General features: G+C 38.4%; 1 long non-coding RNA gene across 1 annotated transcript; it reads left to right on the top strand.

Moving 5' to 3' along the window:
* The first annotated feature begins 237 nt into the window (after nt 1-237).
* On the top strand, nt 238-5,473 carry LOC149872879 (uncharacterized). The gene is made up of 3 exons (XR_016439816.1): nt 238-444; nt 803-970; nt 4,940-5,473. It is a non-coding gene; the product is annotated as an uncharacterized LOC149872879 (long non-coding RNA).
* Nucleotides 5,474-6,167: the final 694 nt, after the last annotated feature.

Below are 6,167 nucleotides of genomic sequence, written 5' to 3'. Positions count from 1 at the left end.
ACAATTAGCCCTTGGTTAACATGGTGGGGTGGTCCTTCGCATTTTGATAGAAAAATGTTTTGAAACGTGAATATATTGATGTTTGGAAAATAGCTACAGAGCCCATGTTGCATTTTTCATAAGGATATCATTATCTATAAAAAAAAAAAAAAAAAAAAATTAGATGCTGCTCCATGGTACTCACAAAAAGTTTAGAATAAAAGTTAGGAGCTCTTATACAAGCTCCTGTATTTAATTAAAGATCAATACAAGAAGAAAGCATGAATGTAAAAGTAGTTAGAGGCAGAGAGGATTTTTTTTCCTCTGTGAAACACTAAACCATGCAACACCTTTGGTGCTAATCGTGCGTATTTTTGCAAGTAAGGGGCACAGAATATCTACCCAGACTGGCACATGGAAGAGACCTGCCAAACAAAAGATGTAGGCTTCAGCTGCTTCCATAATGTGAGTATCCCCTCCAGCACACCCTCCAGGCTTGTAGAGGGCAATCTGGGCACAGAACTGGGACAAAGGAGCAAGGTGGAGACTGGACAACCTAGCTCTATAGCCAAATAGGTGTACATCATGCTTCAGATAACTATCAACATGGGCTGGTGCCATTTTCAAGATAGACCCTTCACCAACCAGGGGGCGGGCGGGGTAGAATTCTCTGATACCTTGATGTTAGGGGCCAGACACTGTGTACATGACTCCTGTGGGGTTCATGGCTTCCAGAAGATTTGAAAATTTGTCCAACAACCTGTTTTGTAGTGGTGGGAGGGGAAGGTGTCTCTATCACAGTTGCTCATAATTTTTCATATAGGTCTGCAGCCTATATCCCTCTCGCACGCCTTCATGAAAGGAAGTCCATCTGTATCAACAGTCTGCAAAGCGCTATCAGCTAGATATAACTCCTTTTATACCCACAGCTGCAGTGATGGTTATTTCCTTCCTACAGATCTACATGTCAAGCCTCTCCCCTTCTTTGGCTGTGAGTGATTTTCCTTGTTGTGTACATATGATGAATATTTCAAATACTGATCTGGACTTGTTTTCCTCTATTGTGTGTAGAATTTAAAAATTCAGTTTCTCGAATGTCAGCTGAAGAATGATTCCTCAATTGCAATACTGGAAAATAACAGTCTTTACCATCACAATATTGTCAGTTTCAGGCTGTCTAAACGAGGGCCCTGATTCGCATTAGTACTAAGTTCCCTTTACATAACTCTCACAGTATAAAGGAGCTGTAAAATTGTCTAATTTAAGGCCCTTTTACACTGTCTGAGGGTAGTTAAGAAGTCTTAGTATAAAACTCCATGGATTTTTTTGAGTTTTCCCTCTCTTGACTGACTATAAAGCTGTTGCCAATATTATGGTAGCTAATATGGCTCTCAAACCTGGGTGTGTCTCCTTGAGATGCTACTGCCCAGTCATTACTGTGCATGTATTTAGCACTTGTATTAGCAAGTATTAAATAAATGTAAAGTAACCAGAGTTACTGTGCAATAGCGCTGGCGAAAGGTTTTTTTAAGTGACACTACTGCGCAGTAGCGTATTAGAAGTGACCACACTATGAAGCACTACTGCACAGTATTTTTCATCTATTGCTCAGTCAGCATCTTGTGTAGATGCGCCCACTGTGTTCTAACTTGGTTTAATTCTCTAGGAGAGACAATTCTCCTGTGTGTTTATTTGGGTATAGATATACATATTGGCAGTTGCAATTAGGATTCAAATGAAACTTTCCATTATCATACGTATTTTTTCACCAATTTATAATATTTGCATTTTTTTTCGAAACTTGGCTTGGCTGAGATGACTGAAAAAAGATTTATTTGCATTCATTTGGGAAAACCTTTGCAAATTCACTCATGTCTTTGCCAATCATGAGTAATGTGGTCCTTCCAACTTCAGATCAACGTCCATACAATCTGGTACTTATATATCAGTATAAAGAACTGATAAAGGAACACACTTCAAGTTTAAGCTTCTAAAGAGGTGTGATGTTAGAACTCACTGTAAAAATTACATTCAATCATAAAACTTGACTCTTTATAAGATTTTTTTTTTCAAAACCAAAATCCAGACCAAGTTTATCAGAAGGCATATGAATGGTTTGAGCAAATATGGGTCAATTTATTTTTGGGAGGGAGGATAGCTGTGTATCTACAACACAGAACTATGAGGGTAAGATTTGGGTTTCATTACAAATAGTTTGTTCTGTTTTGATAGCAAGTCCTTGGAAATTTGAAAACAAACTTGATTTCCTCTCGTTTGCCATATTAAAACTGCATTAAGTTCAATGAACAATATCTGCTGTACCTTGATTTACTTTAAGTAAGAGAAAAAAATGTTTCCTTTTACTTTTATTTCTCCCCTGTCTTATATTTTAGATTTGTCCCTGGACAACCAGCACACAAAAAGTCACCACAAACATTTCTTCAATCAGAACAGTCTATTCACTTGGATGCACAATATCTCTTTTTAACACATAAACACAATTTTGTTCATGAGAACATTTCCAAAAAGGAAGCGTTCTAAATAGCCACTTTTTACCAGAAGTACCTGAGTAGTCATCCTGAGAGGATTTTGCGGAGTCATTGAGTCCAAAAGTGAAAGCATAAACTCAGCCAGTCTCACTGTACAAAAAATAAATTATGGAAAGCAAGCACTTGTACCGATAGTCATGGCAAATATTTTGGGGAAATCCCTAGACTACAACATGTTCACATGACCATGTGCTGGTGGGTTAATTCTGAGTAACAAACTAGCTAATAAAATAAGACTAGTTTTGGATATTTGCAAACAGAAATAGAAGCACTGAATGAATTCCTCTCTGTTAATAGTGCAAACTTAATAACCAATGCTACCCTAATTACATTGCTCCTTTTTCTTTTCCTTTTTTTAAGGAAGATTATACCCAGAAGCACTGTAGTATATAAAAACTGTGCACTCTGCAGAAAGGAATTTTAAGTGAGAAGAGAAGCAAACAGGGGAGCACTTCAACTGTGGCTCAAATGGTTCAAATATAGCTTGAACCAGAGGTGTAACAATGCAGCCAGGCACTCAAGGCAGCTGTGACACATGGGGGCAGCAGTGACTTCTGGCTGCCACCAGGCCACTGGTGTGATTGCAGAGCTGCAGTGGCAGTGGTTCCCCTTTCCCCTCCAGCCCCCAAAGTCCTCACTCTAGTTACACTACTATTCAGAATAGTTCTGACACTAAAAATGAAATTCAAAGGTCTCTGAAGCTGACACAGTCTGGACAAAATGGTTAATTTTTTTAATAAGTGTTTTGAATTGTGTATGTATATGTATGAAATTTTGCACCTGAAAGCAATGGCCTTCTTCATTTTCAGGGGGGATTGTGCCTTTTGGCAGAAATATTTGTTTAATCTTTTTACGGAAGGAGCAGAGAGCTTTGTATCGTGTTAATATTTTTTTAAATCCCAGAACTTGTTTAAACAAATCTGTAAGGCTGCTGCATCAGTAGTTTTTGGGAGTTAAAGTATATGTCCCTGTTCCAAGGCAGAGCCATGACTGACTGGAAAGGTTCCATGAGGAGCTATAAGAAAATTAAGTGTGGGGTTTGGAGGTGAGAGGCTACCCTGAAAGAGAAACAAGGCACCCCTAGAAAAGTTCTTTTTCTTTGACATTAGGGCTATATGATTTACTAGCCCCTGTGGGTTGTCTGCAATTTTTCTGATGGGTGGGAAAAGCAGTTAATAGTTAGGAAAAGCATTTTGCCAAAATGCAATGCCTGACAGTTTTCCATCCAAGCAGAACTGATGAAAATCCAAATATTTGCGTGTTTTGATTTAGATGCAAATGTTTTACACAGCTTTAATTAGAAACTGAGATCCCAATGGGATTTTAACTTGTGGCCTCCCCTTGCCCCCAACATTCATAGCTCAGTATTCCATGCATTCAAACTGCATCTTGTTTAATAACTTCCTAAGCGGATACATTTTAAGGACATTTTATGATACATATTTGTAAAGTGCTATGTATTTTAAAGCAGATTTCAGGGGCTTTTTGTGGTGTGTGTGTTTTATGTCCAAAAGAACAAGTAGAAAAAATTACTATTTACCAGGAGACAGCACTCGCATATCCAAACCACACACTTGCTGGCCTCAGGTCAATTTTGCTATTGATTGTCTTATACAATACTAAACTCTAGAATGAAAAATTCCAGAGCCTGAAACAACAGACAAGTTCATGATGCCATTAAAAGGCATCCAGATTAGTAGAAAGTAATACTGCCAGGGCCTCATCTTTGCCATTGTCTGTTGTAATGAAGAAATCTGTATCATGCCACTTATTACAGTTCTGTAAATTAAAAATCAGAGCTGGTTATCAGATAGTGAAACATTTGTGAACCAATCCTATTTTTTTAATGCATCAATTATTCATAAGTCTGCATAATATATTCAGTGAATACAAAAATGGTTTAGTCAGTGTTCACATAGGTTTGACTGGGGCCTCTAATGGGGTGACTAATTTTTTTGAGGAACAAACATAGCACATAGCAAATAATAAATTAATAAAAATGCATTTCTTATAGGAGTTTTCAGATGAATACATTTTTATGCGACACGTAGTGAAAATTTTGAGAGCCACATGAATAGTCAGAAGCTGCCCCTAATGCTCAAGGAGCCCCAAATGAGTGAAATAAGCCTTTCTTCCAATCATATCAAACCTAATTTGATGTTTCCATTCATGAAACTACACACAAAGTCCTCTAAGGGCCTTGACCCAACTCTCAATAAATTCAGTGGGAATTTTTCTATTGATTAGGATGCCCATAATTATTGTTCCACTGGCTTTCCTAAAAAAAACTCCAGCTCCATGGATTTATAGTATTGATCTGAAGCACACTGTTTAATCACATCACATAGGGCTATATTAAAAAATGAACTGGGCAGTTTCTTATCCAATTCTCCTTTCTACCTCTCCCCCAGATCACAGGAGCCTGACCTAGCAATCATGGAGCAAACAGGAATAGCAGCACTGCCATCAATCCTGACACAAGAAATACAGAGTTGTTGAAACGACGGACATGATCAGTATTCTTGTTAAAGAGATAACCACACTGACAACTAGAAAGAGGAGCAGCAAGAGAAATGAGCAACTGTAGTTAGACACAAAGGGATCTGTCTTTGTGACAGGACCTGGTGATAAGGAGTTCTCATCTGGCAGACAGGCAGAAAACATCCCCATGTCCAATAGATTCCTGTGAAACAAAGAAACTGAAAATAAAAGAGTTTGAAGCCAGATGAATTTGAACATTGAATTTATGTAACGTAATGTAATCAGAGGAAGAAACTGTAGAGAGAGAGACAGTGTGACACTGCTGTTTTAGTACCTGCACAGTTCCTAAATAAAGTTGCCTGCTGTGGAGAAATGTATTATCAATATTTCTAATGCTTAAATTTTGTACTGCCTGGCAATCAGTGATCACAAACAAGAACAAGACATTTAAAGAACATAGGCAGGCAGGGTTCTTTGGATAGATGTGATAACTTTTATTAGACCAGCTGTATAGCTGGGGAAAAGTTATTTGCAAGCTTTTGGGCACAAACACCCTTCATCAGGTCTAGGGGACTCTGCTGGTATTATGTGTTCTCCAGAAAACTCATAGAAAACTTCTACATAATATAAATCTGCATAATATATTTCTTTTCTACGTTGGAGAACACACACCACCAGCAGAGTCTTCCTATGCCTGATGAAGGGTGTTTGTGCCCAAAAGCTTGCAAAGAACTTTTTTCCAAATATTCAGTTGGTCTAATATAAAAGATATCACTTCTATCCAAATAACCTTGCCTGCCTATGTCCTTAGACCAATATGGCTACAACCAACAACTCAGCATTTAAAGAACATAAAAAGTTATGGTGTATGACTGCCCACTGTAGACTCTCATTTTAATTTTACTGGCTTCATAGATTTCATAAACATTAGGGCTGGAAGGGATCTTGGAAGATCATTGAGTCCAGCCCCCCACCCAAAGGGCAGGAAGTCAACTGGGGTCATAGGATCCCAGCAAGATAAGCATCCAATTTGCTCTTGAAGGTGTTCAATGTAGGTGCTTGAACCACCCCCGATGGCAGACTGTTCCAGACCTTGGGGGCTCAGACAGTAATGAAATTCTTCCTTATGTCCAGCCTGAAACGGTCTTGCAGGAGTTT

This window comes from Crocodylus siamensis, chromosome 1 (assembly GCF_052110815.1).
Source record: "Crocodylus siamensis isolate JL-2025a chromosome 1, ASM5211081v1, whole genome shotgun sequence".
Taxonomy (NCBI): domain Eukaryota; kingdom Metazoa; phylum Chordata; order Crocodylia; family Crocodylidae; genus Crocodylus; species Crocodylus siamensis.
The sequence above is the reverse complement of the archived record's forward strand: the minus strand, read 5'-3'. Positions and strand labels throughout refer to the sequence as shown.